At 36.8% G+C, this 18,203-nt stretch overlaps 1 protein-coding gene across 2 annotated transcripts in view; it reads right to left on the bottom strand.

Moving 5' to 3' along the window:
• The window catches only part of LOC150086864 (ubiquitin carboxyl-terminal hydrolase 4-like), a 475,539-nt gene that overhangs the window by 75,637 nt on the left and 381,699 nt on the right, over positions 1-18,203 (bottom strand). The window lies entirely within an intron of this gene.

An 18,203-nucleotide genomic window follows, 5' to 3' on the forward strand; every position in this document is an offset into this window, starting at 1 on the left:
GCTCAAAATATTGAAAAATATTACACAACAATGGGTTCATTCATTTTTCTGATTTTTAAACAGTGGCATGAGGAGGGATATACAGTATCTTCTGTCCCTGCAACTTATGCTTCTTCCAGCAAAAGACACAACAAGCATCTTGCAACTCATGAATAAAGGGCTTACATTTCATATAACTCCTTAATCCATGGGTTGAAAGATGCTTATTTTTTTTTATTTATTTATTTTTTTTGCTAGAAGAAACACAAGTCTCGTGTTCTTGCTTTCGTCTACTTTGTACACCATGCAACTGTCCAAAAGAAATAAAATTTTTGATCATGTCTCCATAACTCAGAGAACCCAACGAAGCAGGTTGGTTGGTTGTTGTTGGATTTTTTTGGCGCAAAAGCAACTTTGGCCATATTGCGCCTATCTATTAATGTTTATGTGACAAGGAAGTTTATATTTCTTAAATTCGATTTATATCTGGTCAAAATATCCTATTAATTTTAAATAAGTGAATATATTTTCAATGTTGGAGTTATCGCCTAGGATTTGTGATAAGGTCAGAGAATCTTGGAAATTTATAGGGAGATGGAAGGCTGACTGTCGGGCCATGTGATATTGTGGACATTCTATAAGGAAATGTTTTACAGTGAGTTGACAAGAACAGTGAAAACATTCTGGGGGGTTTGCTTTGATGAGTAAGTGAAAGTGCGTGAGATGAGTATGTCCAATGCGCAGTCTGGTTAAAATGACTTCTTCGTGCCGATTTTTACGAAGACTCGATTTCCATGGCTGAAGTTCATGTTTTATTTGAAACAGTTTATTGTTGGATTCATTTTGCCACATTTGTGACCACTGTGTATGGAGAATTTGTTTTATAATAGGCCTGTAATCAAAATGTGGAACTTTGTAAAGCCTTAGGTTTGTGTTTGTAGGATTCTTTGCTGCTCTATCGGCTCTTTCATTACCTCCAATGCCTGTATGTCCTGGAATCCAACAGAATTTTACTTGCCTCATTTTACTTTTGAGTTTCACAAGATGAGTTTGTATCTGATGAAGAATGGGATGCGATGGAGTCTGCCTTTGTTGCAGAGCGTGTATTGCACTCAATGAATCTGTGTATATGAGATGTTTCAGATGCGGGGAAGATGCTATGTATTTTAAGGCCATTAGTATGGCGAATAGCTCGGCAGAATAGCTGCTGCATTGGTTTGGGAGTTGCTGTGAGATAACAGTGTGTGGAAATACCACTGCAGCACCAACTTTGGTGTCTGTTTTAGAGCCATCTGTATATAAAGAAGGAATTCAGAGAACTGTGATGAGTGGGCTGCATGCATCTGTTTTATGTTGACATTTGCCAGAGTGCTTTTTCCCCATTGTTGAAAATGAGTGTCGCAGTTAGGCGTGAAAGTGTACCATGGTGGAATACTTATGCTATTATCCTCGTGTATGTTGTCAAAGCTTAGGCCCCATTTTGAAACTATTTCTTTTAGTCGTATTCCAGCTGGTTTATTTACTGTAGGTTTATTGTTGTAGAGAATTTCCCACTGTGGGTTAAAAAGATACTGCCAAGTAGGATGATGAGGAAGACTTCGGATTTTAATTGCATGGTTTAATAGCAGCATTTGCCTCCGGAGATATAGTGAGGGCTCGTGGGTCTCTGCATATAAACTTTGGACTGGTGAAGTTCTGTATGCTCCTAAGGAGATTCGTAAGGCACTATGATGTATGGTATCGAGCCATTTGATGACACTTGGTCTACACGAACTATACACAGGGGCTCCATAGTCTAGTCTTGATCTGATTATAGCATGGTATAGGTGAAGTAGTGTGAACCGATCAGCTCCCCACTTCATTGCAGAAAGAACTTTGAGAATATTTAGTTTTTTTTGACAGGTTGTTCGGAGGCATTTGATGTGATCCAAAAAGTTAAGTTTTTTATCTACAATGAGGCCAAGGAAACGTATACTATTTGCTAGAGGTATCAGCTGGTTTTCTAGTCTTATTTCTGGATCTGGGTGCATTTTTCTCTTTCTACAGAAATGTATGGCCACTGTTCAACGAAGCAGCTCAGATTCAATCAAGTCTGACACAGTCACAGAAGTTTTATTTGTGCTGTATCAAACAAGTAATATTTTTTAATGTTCTCGAAACATAACAGATTATTAGATTTTCTCATGATAAACATTTTTCTTTCACTATATTTGGAAGGATAAAAGTATGTAATTTCAAGCCCAAAATATCAAAAAAATTCCATATCAATCATATTTTTCCCATTTTTAAACAAGGGCATATGGTGTCTCTTATTCCCACAAGGTTGTCTGGATATCATATTCACTATATTTGGAATATAGCAAATATGTAATACAGACATACTTGCAGAGATGGAAATATATCCCTTCCCAGTTGTTGTTTAAAAATTGAAAAGTAAACGAAGAAGAAATTATCCTGCTTTCCTTTTCACTCTGTTACCAACAATCTTTCAAAGACAGGGAATACATCCTCCACATACTCTTGTTTAAAAATTGTAAAAAGTGATAATCGGACAATGCATAAAGGGAAGCAATGGTAATCTCCTGGTTCATCCACTTTTTGGTTTTTTAAAAAAGGCAAGGGGAGGGATATATCTCCTATCTCCATAAGGCTGTCTGGGTAACATATTCACTATATTCAGATAATCTAATATACAGAAATTTCTGGCTTTTAACAAAGTAAACCCTAGGATTTACTGGATTTGCTTTCAGACATACACAGCAAAAACTCGGTTATTGTCCCACTGAGAGAACTGCAATATATTTGGCATTATAACTGAGTGATGGCATAACAGAGGTTAGCATTTTTAATATACATTTAAATTACTTTGAAATTAGAATAATAAAATTTAATCACCAAATATAAAATGCATACATACTGGAGTCATAACTATGGGTATGCATAAAATGCATACCCATAGTTATGACTCCAGTTACACTAAATACTGTTCCAATTTCATAGGCAATGTACATTATTTACATATATAACTAAAACACAGTTGTTATGTTGTTATGTTATTTGGTTTTTAGGAGCATTAGCAACTAAGGCCATATTGCTCCGGGATATGCGGTGGTCATTCCCTGACCTTTCCGCATCCTCCGTATTTGGTGGTGACGGGCTCGAACCCTGGTCTAATCAAGAAGCGTGTGCTACGCACTGCTGCTCCTTCCCACCTGGCTACGGAGGCGCCAAAAAAACACAGTTGTACAGAATTATAGAATTGTACATATAAATCTGTACAAATAATTATTTGGACAGTATATTGTAAAAGTAATCCATTAATTGATAAATTCAATAATACTGTGTTATATATCCCAAAACTAGAAGTGTTTTTCTAAATAATATTCAATTTCAAATTTTCTAAAAAGAGGCCAATCATACTGTGATTGGCCTTTCTGTTTCTATAAAAATAATCCAAAAGCTTAACAGCTTAAAGTTCTTCATTAATAGTCAGAACTTTCAATGCTACATATTCTTTGTCTTCATCTCCATCTTGCTCACGTATTTCATTCTTCATTTCATCAAAGCGAAGTTTAAGAATTTTGAGTTTCTGAGAACGATGAGTTTTATGGAAAATTTTGCCACCTTTTTGACTTAATTAACATATTAAATTGTCTTAGTCATGTTCGTTAGCTTATTTTTAAATTTAGCTAGAGAAGATAAATATAAAAATTAAATTAAGAAGCTAAATTTAACTTTTGTAAGTTATGACTTATATATGTAAACCTTTGTATTGGTGATTTGGCACGAATATTGTATCTCAACTTATACTGTAGCACATGATAGGGGAAATCTAGTGTTTTAATTGTGGTAAATAGGTATCTCGATAGTTTGAATCATGTAGGTTGGCGTTAGATAATTTTATTATCTATTACAATAAACTTAACTTTACAAATGGAATCGTATAGCATAGTACATATAATGTAAACTTGAGAGTATAATATATAGACCGTAAACTTGACAGACCAGTATATATTGCTGCAGAGCTGGTGAATTAGAGTAGTATTCTCAATTATATTAAATTTAAATGGAAACTGTGCTCTGAACGACAGCAGAAGCAACAGGCTCAAAGCAGCAGGAGTGTTGTAGCTCAAGGGAGAACTGAAGGGAGTGATTCTCCCATGAATTATGACTTGAAGAAATGTGCTGTTTGTGCAATGTTTGCAGACTTTCTAGAACAGGACATGATATAGCCAAGGGGATGTATCTGTGTGTGCTTGGTGCAGAGCGTGTGAAGAAATGAGGTGCCAATTCAGCATTGTGATGGGCATGAGAACTTGAAGAGTAGGGAGGATTAAAATGAGGGGGGGACCCATCAAGCACTCAACTGCCCAACTCAATGCCAGTGTTCACACTTCAGCATCAGGCAGAATGCACTAGTCCCACAGGAGGTGGCTATTTTTGGTGACTATTGTCAGGGAAACATGAAATATATTGTGCAAAATGAATAGATGGAATTGGACCAGGCTATGACTGCCAGAGACAAAAGTTGAAGACATTGCAGAGCAGATATTATCTTTCAAGGGCACAAAAGGCAATATTATTCTACTTGTTGGCACTAAGAGCAGGAGATCTGTTCACTTACAAGTACAGGGAAATGTTGAAGAAAAGTTGTGAGTTAGCATTGAATTTGAAAATGTCTTCAATTCGTCCCTGGAGAGATTGTGTAAGCCTCATAGGGTAGAATTTTTCTCACCGTGATCTGTGTTTGTTAACAGACCACACTTTATATTTATAAAATAAAAATGTTAGAAAGCTTAAGTCATATGTTGATTAAGGATAATGTTTTATTGTTCTGCTGCCATTAAAATTAAAAATATATTGCTATACATACTGTTACTGCAGTGTGAGGTTATTTATTTATAATATAATGTCATGCCACTAGTAATGATTGTTAAAGCTTTCATCACACAGAGAGAATGGTGCAAGTCTTACTCTAAAACTATCAGTCTGATTAACAAGGAAATTGTCTATAATAATTCATGCACCAGCATATTTCTTGAACCAGATGTATCTCAGTTCTTATTTTGCAAACTTTTTCGCTTGATCTATTTCCAAAATCATCATATATTTTTTGTGATATAAAATAAAATAAATAAAACTTGTCACAGAGGCCAAAATCTTACATTTCAATAATTGCGACATTCCCAGATTATTGTGTATGCAATTTTCATCCTTGAATTTTAACATTCTATCAGGATTAAAAAAAAAAAAAAAAAAAAGAGGTCGTGTCTCATCTCAATCAAAAATGACTGTCCACACATCCTTATTTCAGATTATATCAAAATTAATCACTGCAGAATGGTTGTATTGTTCATATCTTACTTCACCTGTAACTTTTCCAAACCATTTGTTATGACAATTCATTTTTCTACAAATCTTTTAAAATGACTAATTTTTTTGTTTTGAATTCCAAAGTGTGTGCACTGTTGAGTTCAATCAATTAAATTCACAAGTGACAACATATTTATTCTTCCTGTTTTCTGTTTCTCCCAATAACTTTCATTTTATCATTAAAAGTACTGTGCTGTATGATGTAAAAACCTTGCAAGAGAATGATGCAAATAGATCAGAATTCAAAATGGAAACTGTTCTGCAGAGGCAAGTACACATGTATGGTGATACTAAATGCTTGAGACTTCCATTCAATCTTTTGGAGCAAAAGTACTTCCACAATGAGGCACTGTTTATAGAGATTTGCAGTACAGCAGTAAATAACACAACAAGGAATAACTGTTGCACACCCAGTCACCCATGCAACATCAATAACAGTGATTTCGCATTGTCACTATGCCTGTAGATTTGGTTTAGTGACATGCTACATAAGGGAGCTGGATAAACATATGACTTCTAATGACATTAAGAGTAGTTTACACTGTAGTGTAATAAAATGTCGCAATGTAAGCTTTTAACCTGGCAATAGTATCTCCCCCACCCCGTAACATGAGTGATGTCCTATCCTCTGCCAAGACCAGATTTTAACTTTAATATTTGAAATAAATATCTGGTTTTTTGAATTGCACTTTTAGTGTATTAATGCCTAAGCATTTAGCAGTTGATTGCAATGCTCATTAATTTCAGTTCTTGATTTTTTTAAAATAATAAATGAAAATTTTGCAAACACAGCATTTTTTGCCACTAAAAATATTCACTAGTTTTAATGAAATAAAAAGTAATTATAATTAAATTTTCAGAAAAATGTTGATAACATAAAAATAGAAATACAAAATCTATGGCAAATAACACTTAATCTATGCCAAATTTAAGTTTGCAGAGACATTAACTTGGCATTACTTTAATGTAATTTAAGCCAATTAATTTAACAAAAATATGCATTGATATTAACATATTTCAATAAAATAATAATAAATTTCTGTTAATTTGCCTGTGTATGTGACAAATTTTATGAAATAGCAATAGGAAATCACACATATCTATTTTTCCAAGGTTTATGCAACATTCACTACATGAAAATTTTGCACGCCTGAAATATAAAATCGCAACAGGTTCACATTTTTTTTTATATATATATTTTTTTATCGCAATCATTTTTATTTTTCTTATGAACAGCCTTCTCCACATATTACCATCTGCATGTCAAGAAAAAATCACCAGGTACCAGCGTATAGTATTCCAACTAATATCATACATAACCCACCACTTGTCCAAGTACAGTAAATTTCTTATTTTAACCATTTTTCATAGTTCAATTATTTTCTATGACAGTCGTCCAAAATAATCTTATGAATTCCAAGTAAAAAAAAAAAAAACAATCTGGACTAATAATTATGTTGGTAGAAGTGCTAAAAACATTATTTAAGTGGTGGCTGAAGCCATTTTTTTCTTAAGTAACACCGAGCAAACTAAGTTTGTTACTTGGTGCACTGGTCTCATATTGTGAAGGCACCTTCACCATGAGTTGCCGTGGTATTGTACTATTCCAGTTTTGGGTTTCACATCTTACTTGTAAGTTTTCTTGGATGCAGAGTATGTGAGCTTATAATTATCTCTTCCATTACGCAGTATGCGTCACACCTTTTGAGGTTATGGTGGGCATCTTCACCCAATATTCCTTACATTTCACTGGTACAGCTTTAAAATGGACTGTCTGGGAACAGCTGCTAGTTAGTCCACCATTTTAATGATAGTGCTCCAGGTGGCATGCAATTCAGCTAGTGAAGTTTAACAAAGAATTTCAAGAAAAAAGTACATGACAAAAAAGAAAGGTCCAAATATGTTATATTTTCTGTCAGATAAACTTTAATACAAAGAAATTGAACAAATTCTTTTTTTATAATTACAGCTTTTTTTCAGGAAACAGGATCAATATCTGTTTTACTACCTATCTTGCCATCTAGTGAGTATTTGTAATGATGCACCTTAAATCAACATATGTTATATACTCTGAATGTATGATTGGATTAGAAGAGAATCATGGATTATTTTAATTGGCAGTTTCACTATAGATATTCTTTATTCCTTATATTTTGTAATGCCGACTCTCACCAATATGTACTAATGGGGAAGCTATTTTCAAAATTATTGAAGATTTTATTGAGATTCATTCAATATTTTCTTTGCGTCGGTTGGGATCAGGATTGATGCAAAGGAATGGGTTATTTTACGTATTCTAGCTGTAGCACCCCAATCAAAACTGACCAGTTGCTGTATACAAAGGGAAGCACTTGCCATCCAGGATATACCTACGGATCTAAAACAAATACCTGATTGAGCCGTAAAATTGTTGATTTTTGTGAAAAGACAGCCAATGAATGATTGATGGGCGATTAACAGCAGAAATCAGACAGCTCTCCTATTTCACAGTAAAGTAGATTATTTTTTACATGAAAAAATCCTAACTCACCGATATGAGATGTGAGAACTTCCAGATGAAATTCGAGAGTGCATGCCTGACTAACAGCATAAACTGGAGATATCTTCGCTCGTTTGAATAGTCTCAAATTATCTTTGCAGAGCAAGATGGCAGCCATATTCCAAGTTCAAGACAAAGTAAAATGATCACAAAACTGGAATTATAAGATAAATGAGATAATCACTGCCATTATGGATTCCCTGTCAGGTCAAATGAAGACCTGGCCATACAAGGGTCTCCCGCCAAAGATGTTGGATGCAACCTGTATCCTTCTATCTCTATTACATACAGATGGGTCTATTCCATTCCCGTCTAAAGCTGGATTATTAGCATTAATGTTTGTGTCGATGATATTGATAAATCACCTCCTGCTATAACAAACACTTTACACCCAATACCTCTCATTGTATTTTTACAGAAGGAACTTTGAAAATTTGGAATTAAATGTCAAAAAAGTCTTCATGTTCCAATGATATTTCTCTACTTGTTCTCTAACTCTGTGCTCCAATGCTTACTCTTGTTTTGTATTGCATTTTTACACTCACTGGTGTTTTACCTCCCACATGGAAATTTGCTTATATCCAAGCAATTCCAAAAAAAAGGGTGAAAAATTTCTCTCTCCCAATTATTGTCCCATTTCACTAACTGAACTCTTCAAAATAAGGGAGAAATCTATTGCTGGCCAAATCTTATACAGGTCGATCATCATTAATCCGGCCACTGGTAATCCGGACATAATTTCCGCAAACGTAATTTTAAATTTCCCGGGTCGGTGCACGGACCTGCCGCTACTGTTTTGGTTGCAGTATCAGCTGTTGGCGTGAACTCGTAAACACTGGAAAGCCATTCCCACTTGTTTTTCTGCACTTATTATTATTATAACCTGCTCACATTTAGCCCCAGCCATGGTTCCAATGCACAAAGGAAGTGCCTCTTGTGGTGTAAAGACCAAACACCATACATTGTCCATAACAGATAAAGTTGAACTTCTGAAAAAACTCCACAGCGGTGTGTCTTGTGAGAAGTTTAACTCTGCTTAATTGTAAATTCCAGCAATTTCTCTCAGGTCCTCTTATTTTAGTAATTTTCTTTTAGCCATTCCTTTTAGTTTTTTTTTTTTTTTTTTTTTTTTTTACAACACACTTGTACAAACTTGCGGAAAAACACAACACAATATGATGGATAATACAGCGTGCTAACAAACTTGTTTTCACAAAATCTCTACTAATACTGACAAACTTATTGCGATGTTTGAGAGTTTATTTTATCGCAATTAGTTTTATTGCAGCGCTCGCAATAAACTAATCACAAACATTCGTCATATGTATGTTGTAATAGCCTCACACGTATGTGGCTGACACGGCTTCTCAAGAAATAAAATAACTAGCATATGTGGCCAGGTCAGCGACATAAAAAATAGTCTCCTTTTTTATATATATTTTAAGCGAAAAAACAACAACACTGACATTACAATATTTATTTTAGAATTATTAATCAAATTATTTCAAAATATTTTTTGGCCCGTGGGGAATTTTTTTCTTAAACTGGCTTGACAGTCAACATGTTAAAGGCAGGAGGAGGTGGTTAGCTGTTGTGCAAACTGTATGTGCTAAAATAACCACTGGTGATCTGGCAACCTCACTAAACCGGCATCCCACAGGTCCCAACGCTGCCGGATTAGTGATAGTCGACCTGTACTATCTTGAAACATTCCACCTTACAACTGTCACGAATATGTATTTTTTCAGGGCTGATCCACTGGTGACATCTTGGCTTAGATTACACATCTTTAGAAAAATCCAGTGGAAAATTTAGTTGTTGTTGTAATTGAGTATTTTTGGCACAAGGGCCTCCTGGGCCATATTGTGTCTGTTCATGAATTTCTTATGACTGAAAATTGTATATTATGTCTTTCAGAGATGGTTATATAACTTTGTGCATTTCAAGTATTGAAATAGTTCTTCAAAATTTGCATTTTTGCCAAGTATGTCTAATAAAGTTAAAAGTTCCTGCGAATTGGATAGAGAATAGAAACTGGATTTTCGGACCGTTGCGTACTGAGGGCATTCTTTTAGAATATGTTTAATTGTTAGCTGAGTCTGACAGATGAGACATTGAGGAGGATTCTCTCCCATAAGCAAGAACAGATGTGTTGTATAAGAATGACCAATTCGAAGTCTTGCCAAAATGACTTCTTGCCTGCTTCTCCTGAAACTAGAAGTCCACAACTGAGGTTCTGGACTTCTAGTTTCAGGAAGTTTTTGCCACAGTTCTGATCATTGAGTCCTACATGCTGTTTTAATAGTGGATTTATAATCAGTGTATGGGACTTTTAGATGGCAGAATGATGTAGTCAGGATGTTTAGCAGCATGATCTGCACGTTCATTGCCTGGGATGCTGACATGACTATGGATCCAGCAGAAGGGGACTATCTGGTTTGATGTTTGATATAATCTGTATCGGATCTGTTTCGGAATGGGATGGTGAGAAGAAGTAACCGACTGAATGGCGGCGACTGCACTTAAGGAGTCAGTGTATATCAAAGCTTGCTTGAAATGCTGATTACTTATATTATCTGGGCCAGTTTTATTGCACATAATGCTGCAGTATAGATACTGCATGAGGTGATTAGACCGGGGTTCGAGCCCATGACCATCAAATACGGAGGATGCGGAAAGGTCAGGGAATGACCACCGCATATCACCAGAGCAATATGGGTTTAGTTGCTAATGCTCCTAAAACCAAACAAACAAACATACTGAGAAGGTAGAAGAAATTGCTGCAGCACCTATGGCTTCATCTGTTTTGGAGCCATCAGTGTAGATAAGTTTTTCTGAGTTTTCTAAGATGTGGGCTTCATGTAGCTTCTTTAGGTTGTTGTTTTGCAGGTAGCGTTTTCCCCATCTCAGAAAGCGAAAGTACAACGAGGTGAAAATCGAATCCAGGGAAGTTCGGGAGAAGCATAGTCATCAAGGATATGATGAAAGTTAATATTCCAACTGCTCATGATCTCTTGCAATCGAAGACCCACAGGGCGGTTTTCATTAGGTTTATTACGGTATAACATTACATTTTGAGGATCAAACAGGTATTCCCAGCTGGGATGAGATGGAATACTTTTAATTTTTGCAGCATAATTACAAAGTAAGGTTTTTCGTCTGAGGTGCAATGGGGGTTCATTTGCCTCAATATATAGACTGTGGACTGGAGATGTTCTGAAGGCTCCCATGGCTATCCTTACGGCACTGTGCTGAATTGTATTTAGCCGCAAAAAGGAACTGTTCCTTGCAGAGTCATACACAGGTGATCCATAATCTAAGTGGGACCGAATTCTACAGAGATGTGATAGTGAGTGTCTATCAGCACCCCAGGAGTCAGTGGAAACAGCTCTTAAGATGTTCAATTTCTTTAGACAGGCCGTTCTAAGGTAGGCTATATGATTGGAAAAATTAAGTTTATTGTCTAGATAAAAACCCAATAAACGAAAGTTATTGGTAAGAGGAATCAGGTTATTTTTTAAATATATTTCAGGATCTGGATGTAGTTTGCATATTTTGCAGAAATGCATTGCTGTTGATTTATTTTCTGCTAAGGAATAGCCATTCCATTGCACCCACGATTCTATTCTGGTTATGGATATTTGAAGTTGCCTTTCAATGGCATTCATAGTTTGTGACTGACAAGAGATAATCAGGTCATCAGCAAACATGTATGATTCAACTGTTTTTGGTATGTTTCGTGTCATATTAGTAATTCTTACTGTGAATAATGTTGCACTTAGGATGGAACCCTGCAGTACACCTTCTTCTTGTTCAAATGGTTTGGACAAACTGTTCATATATGTGACCTGAAACGTTCTGTGGTGTAGAAAGTTGTGTATAAATTGGGGTAACTGCCCCTTCAATCCAAAAGAATGAAGGTCCTGAAGGACACCATAATGCCATGTGGTGTCAAAACCTTTTTCGATATCTACATTAACCATGACCAGATGCTGTCTCCTTACGAAAGCATTGCGGATGTTTGCTTCTGCTTTGATCATCACATCTAAGGTTGAACAATTCTTCCAAAACCCGTACTGATTTCTGTTTAGCAGATTGTTGGTTTCCAGAAACCACGTTAGCCGCTTTTGTACCATTTTTTCTAAGACTTTTCTTAAACAGCTAGTCAATGAAATCAGCCTGTAATTATGCAGGATGTTATGGTCCTTCCCTGGTTTGGGAAAAGGTAGAACAATTGAGTGACATCAGGATTGTGGGTAACTATTTTCTAAAAATATCCTATTGTAGATTTCAACAGGAAAGCTTAGCACATTGTTATTTAGTTTTTTTAACATTATATAAGAGATTTAACATTATACTATATAACCATCCAGACCATCAGCAGTACTGGATGTTTTACTGAGAGACTCCAAAAGTTCCTTTAGAGTGAATGGCTGATTGTATAAATGTGATACCTTAATTTTTTGAAAGGTTTGGTTGTATGTGGAACTGCTGATATACTGGTAAATGATTCGCCTAACGCATTAGCTATTTCTGTTGGTGCGGACAACTCCTGTCCTTTCCAGTTTAGGATTGAAGATGGGGACTGCACGTATTTACCATTAGGTGCTTGGATTTTCTTCCAGATGAGTCTGTTGTCCGTGTCCTTTTTAATAGTGGAACTAAAACTTATCTAGGCATTTTTCTTGGCTTTTCTTCTTATTTGGCAGAATTTAGCCTTGAGTCTTTTAAAGTTAAGATTACCGGATGTAGGAAATTTTTGAAACAAATTCCAAGCTTTATTTTTTTCTCGTTTAGCATGTGTGCATTCCTGATTCCACCAATAACTGCTGTGTTTGTGTTTCCCAGGTTGAGATTTAGGTATTGAAGAAGTAGCAGCATGTAATATCTGGTTGGTTATATGATCGGTGACGTTATCTATGGGCTGGGACTGGATTATATCATCGTCAAACTGAGTTAGACAGGAGTATTCATGCTAACATGCTCTATGGAATTTCCAGTGTTGAAGCACTGTGATGGGGACAAGTTTAATCGTGTTTGTATCTTGCAAAGGATCGGTAGATGATCACTGTTTAGTGGGTTATCTCTCCGTATTGGCATATAGGGATGGAGAACAGATTGTAGGGTCTATTGCAGTCATGAATCCTGTAGAAAATGTGGGCTCATCAGTCTTTAAGAGGGTAAGATGATAAGTATCCAACAGGGATTCTATTAGTTTGCCCCTTCTGTCAACTTTTGGAGATCCCCATAGCAGATGATGAGCACTGAAGTCTCTGAATAAGAAGGGAAATGGGCGGCTGATCTATTAAGTTTTCTAAGTCATCCAAGGAGAAAGAGAAATTAAGAGGGAGATATATAGAAGCTATTGTGCGAGTAATACCAATTACAATGTGCACCACCACCACCACCTCAAGAGGAGTCTGAAGAGAAACATGTTTCGATGGAATGTTGTTTCTGACAATAATCGCCACCCCTCCATGAGCTGGCGTGTCTATACTCCTATCACGTCTAAAGATAGCATAGTTCTTAACGGTAGGACATACTCGAGAATTTAAGAGAGTTTCCTGTAAAGCTATGGCACCTGGCTTGTACTGATCGATAAGATCCTGCATATCATCTTTTGTATTCCGAAAGCTGTGTTTAAGAAGGGAGATGGCAGTTGATCTATTAAGTTTTCTAAGTCATCCAAGGAGAAAGAGAAATTAGGAGGGAGATATATTGAAGCTATTGTGCGAGTAATACCAATTACAATGCACACCACCACTACCTCAAAAAGAATCTGAAGAGAAACATGTTTCGATGGAATGTTGTTTCTGACAATAATTTCCACCCCTCCATGAGCTGGCGTGTCTACTCCTATCGCGTATAAAGATAGCATAGCGTAGGACACACTCGTGAATTTAAGTTTCCTGTAAAGCTATGGCAGCTGGCTTGTACTGATCGATAAAATTCTGCATATCATCTTTTGTATTCTGAAAGCCTCTACAATTACACTGAAGGATTCTTTCCATTATGTGGTTTTATGGCATGTTTTTGGTTCTGATTGCTTTTTAGTTGTAGTTTGCTTGCGTCGATCTATTTTTGTTTTGTCTTTCTTAGAAAAGAAAGGGCAGGTCACATCCATCGCATCAGTTGCATGTAATTCTAGGATTCCATCATCTGATCATGACATTCATCAATGTCCATTCCAGTGGAGAGAGAGATGAACGCGATTTCATGGTTTCTGAAACTTTTGGTTTTGTTGAGGAAACATCAGTTGGTATGGTAATTTGGGTAACTGGCTTGTTCAGTTGTTTTGTTGAGAAGGAGACTGTGAGCAGCGAACGTGCCCAATTAGCAATGGATATATTCGGGGGAACTGATACATCAGTTTGATTCCCCACTGATTGGAAATGTTGAGTGGCTGTGGCATACATACGCTTTGTTTCTGTTTTCATTATTTGTCTTCTCGCCTCTGAGTATGTCACTTTGTTTTCTACTTTATATTTTTGAATTTTTTTCCCTTGCTTCCATAGTTTACATATTTTTGAGTAAGCTGGATGGTTACCCTTACAATTTGGGCAATGCGGAGTGGTAATGCCCAAGCAGATTGATTATGCTCTTTTGATCCACAATTAGGACATATTGCCTCACCTCGACATGCAGTCTGGGAGTGTCCATATTTTTGGCATTTGTAGCACCTGATGGGATTTGGGATGTATGGTCGGACACGGCAATGCAGATAGCCTGCTTTCACAGATGATGATAAGCTAGGAGTGTTAAAAGTGAGAATTATGCTCCTTGTTGGAACAAGAATACCATCTTTTCGAGTCATAATTCTCCTTGCTTGGATGACTTTTTGTTTGTGTAGCTCTGACAATTTCCTCCTCTGATACTGTTAATAATTCCCATTCTGTTATTACTCCCTTAGAGGAGTTTAGTGTGGCATGGGGAGTAACTTTTATTGGGTGTCCTCCAAAAGTTGAGCTTTAATACCTTTGTAGAATGTTGAGGTTGGGTAGTCTCAACCAGAAGATCACCAGATTGAAGTCAGCTTACTGATTTAGGTGGGTCTGCAGCAGTCTCAATGCATTTCTGCACAAGGAAAGGTGATAATTTGCTCAAAGGCTGTTCAGAGAGTGAATGTACAATGAGGAAAGCTGGTATCTCCTCTTCAGGGGTTGTTTTTAACCTCTTAGGTTGAGAAAAGTCATTTTCATTGTCTCAGGTTACCGGCCCTGCCATGGGGAGGCAGGGGCAGTGCCAGTAGAGTGACCAAGCGGTATAAGGGTTAATACTTTAGTTTAAATAAAAAAAAAAAAAAAGAAAGAAAGATGGATTTCCTTTCATAAAACTTCCTTACAGTTCATAATACTAAGTTATTTATTAAATAAAGCGTAAAAAAACTTTTAAACGAAAGAAGAACTATGGCTTGAAGTAAGTAAACGCTTGGCGCCTCCGTAGCCAGGTTGGCAGAAGCAGCAGTGCGTAGCACACGCTTCTTGATTAGACCGGGGTTCAGGCCCATGACCACCAAATACGGAAAGGTCAGGAAATGACCACCGCATATCCCCGGAGCAATATGGCCTTAGTTGCTAATGCTCCTAAAAAAAAAAAAAAAAAGAAAGTAAACGCTCTATGAATCACTCGGAAAATTCCTTGATCACTATAATGCTTGGCAACAGGCGCCAGAAAATTTAGTAAAACTCAAGCACTTCTGCTTGACATTTCTAAACTTTTGATCATGTTTGGCATAAAATGTCGTCTGAACAAGTTTTCATTTTGTAGTTTTTGCAACTATGTAGCCTGTTTTCTTTCTAAAAGCTACTTGCATGTGATGGTAAATGGCTCTCTAATTTTTTGATTAATGCTGAAGTTCCTCAAAGATCCTTGTGTATTAATGGGCTTCTACAACTAATTTGAAATCATATGTATAGTTTTACTGATGACATATTCCTTTATTCCACCTTACAGTCTGAGAAATCCTGCTCGGATTTCAAATTTTTAGTCCTTGAGGCTGTTGCAGACATTCTCTCAGGTATGCCAAGCTGCAGTTGCTACCTGGGAGTCTAAATAATCAGGACTGATATTCGGGAGACGCTCAAGTCAAGTGGACCTAATTTTGGCAAAGTCTGGTCGGTCTGTGAGAGTCAAATCCTTTGCTTGCACCTTCACAATGATGGGACTGTTTGTAATCCTGGGTATAACCCCTATGTGCAAGTCCTGAAATATGACACATAGCACACTTTGATTATTGGAGGCTTGAAGTGGCAGAAACCATGTTTAGTCTCCATAGCAAAGCTCTGGAACCCCCCCCACCCCAAATCTCTTCCATCGTGTGGTATGAATGGTGTCCTTTGAGGTTATCATGGACATCATAGTGAGATCCAATCTTCCTTACATTTTGAGGGTACAGCTCTAAAATCGTGTTCGTAGAATGGCCACTAGATAGTCCACAGGACTGAACCTATTGGTAACTCTTTAGAAGGCTTCCAGATCAGCTAATGAATAATCTTGCTGCCTCTACTCTGCCAGATAGTGACTGGTATGAGTCCGAGTAGTGTGTGTGTGTGTGTGTGAACGGGTCACTGTTGAGGCCACATTATGTCAAGGAGCTGGGTATAATCTTATCATGTGTACACCATACAGAAAAATTTCGTTACTTCATACAAAATGTCCTTGCCACCTTTTCTTACTTTTGAATACACCATGAATTGTCAAACTAATAGAACAAACTTATCTGGGAAAAGATCTAAACCTCACAAACACGTTCTCATTCATTTCTCAAATATATGTGGTCTCAGTTCTAATCTCAATGATGTCCATTTCCATTTACAGTCTGCCAAACATCATGAACTTTTTCTGACAAAATCCCAGTTATTGGTTCATTCAACCACCACTCATCTTAGCTGTCTGAATTATTTGCTATATAATTCCTTTCACTTTAATGACAGTCTGATATTCCCTGTCAGAGACTTAATAATTTAGAATCTCCTCTTTTCAATCTTCTCTGGTTTAAAATCTCTCTACTACATTCTGTCAAATTCATCTGTTGTCTCTATCATTCTCCCAAATCCATTAATCATTTGGAACTCTATCACTTCCTCTTTGAAACTTTACTTTCTCCAGCCCAACTTTCCTAACAGTGAGGTAATTTCCTTAATGATTTTAATGTTAACAGCTCCTGTGGGCTTCCGTTTTTGTAATTACCAATGACCTCATACCAATTTACCTAGCACAACACCAGACAATCCTAACCAGCCAGCCAACATGCTTTATCTTTTCTACAAACAACCCCTGTAAGTACACGGCTGAGGTGAGTGGTCCTATAGGCACCTCAGATGAAAAATTGGTGATGGTCTCTTCTCCAATGGAGCCTTTCACTCACAGCCATTCTCAACCTTGTGTTTTTTGGCATTACAAGAATGAAAAATGCATTGATCTGAGAGATTTCATTTAATCTTTTCCTTGGGTGGATTACTGTTTCGAATCTTCACATTCACTCCTTTCTGTGACCAGTCTAATTTTCTGAAAGCTTCCTCAAGGGCAGCAGTAAACAGCTTCAGAGATAGTGTCTCGTTGTCGAACTCCTTTCTCGATTTTAAATTCCCTACTGTCTTTGTCTAGTCTACTAAAGGAGGTAGCATTCTCATATATTTTCTTCAAAATCATAATATTATGTCTTTCCAGTGCCTGAAACATTGCCTTATGCTGTATGGAGTCAAATGCCTTTTCATAATCCACAAATGCCAGGCATAATGGTGTTTTATATTCATTTGCTTTCTCCATTAGCTGTGATATTACGTGAAGGTGATCCATAGTTGAGAATCCTGTCATAAAGCCAGCTTGCTCTTTCGGTTGATTCTCATCAAGTATTCTTTCTAATCTGTTAGTAATGACCCTTGTGAAAAACTTTTAGATGTGGGATAACAAGCTAATTGGTCTATAATTTCCAATTTCTGATTTATCTCTTTTCTTATGCAGCAAAACTATGATTGCATTATTCCACTGCTTAGGCTTCACACCTTTTCTAATGCATTTTGTGAAGAGCCTTGCCAGTTTTTGTGTTATGTCTCTTCCTCCCAATTTTAACAACTCTACAGTAACTTCATCTTACCCCGGGGCTTTCTGATTCTTCATTTTCTTCAACGCATGTTCTACCTCATCAGGAAGAATATCGGGTATGTTGTATGTGTTGCTACTTTGCAATCCATCTTCCCCACTGCTGGCATCATTCCCTCGCTCCTTGTATAATTCTCTATAGTAGTTTTCTGCTATTTGAATTATGCCTTCTCTGTTATTTATAAGTAAAAAAGTAAAGTCAAGTGCAGCC

This window comes from Mastigoproctus giganteus, chromosome 4 (assembly GCF_048544385.1).
Source record: "Mastigoproctus giganteus isolate SK-2022 chromosome 4, ASM4854438v1, whole genome shotgun sequence".
Lineage (NCBI taxonomy): Eukaryota > Metazoa > Arthropoda > Arachnida > Uropygi > Thelyphonidae > Mastigoproctus > Mastigoproctus giganteus.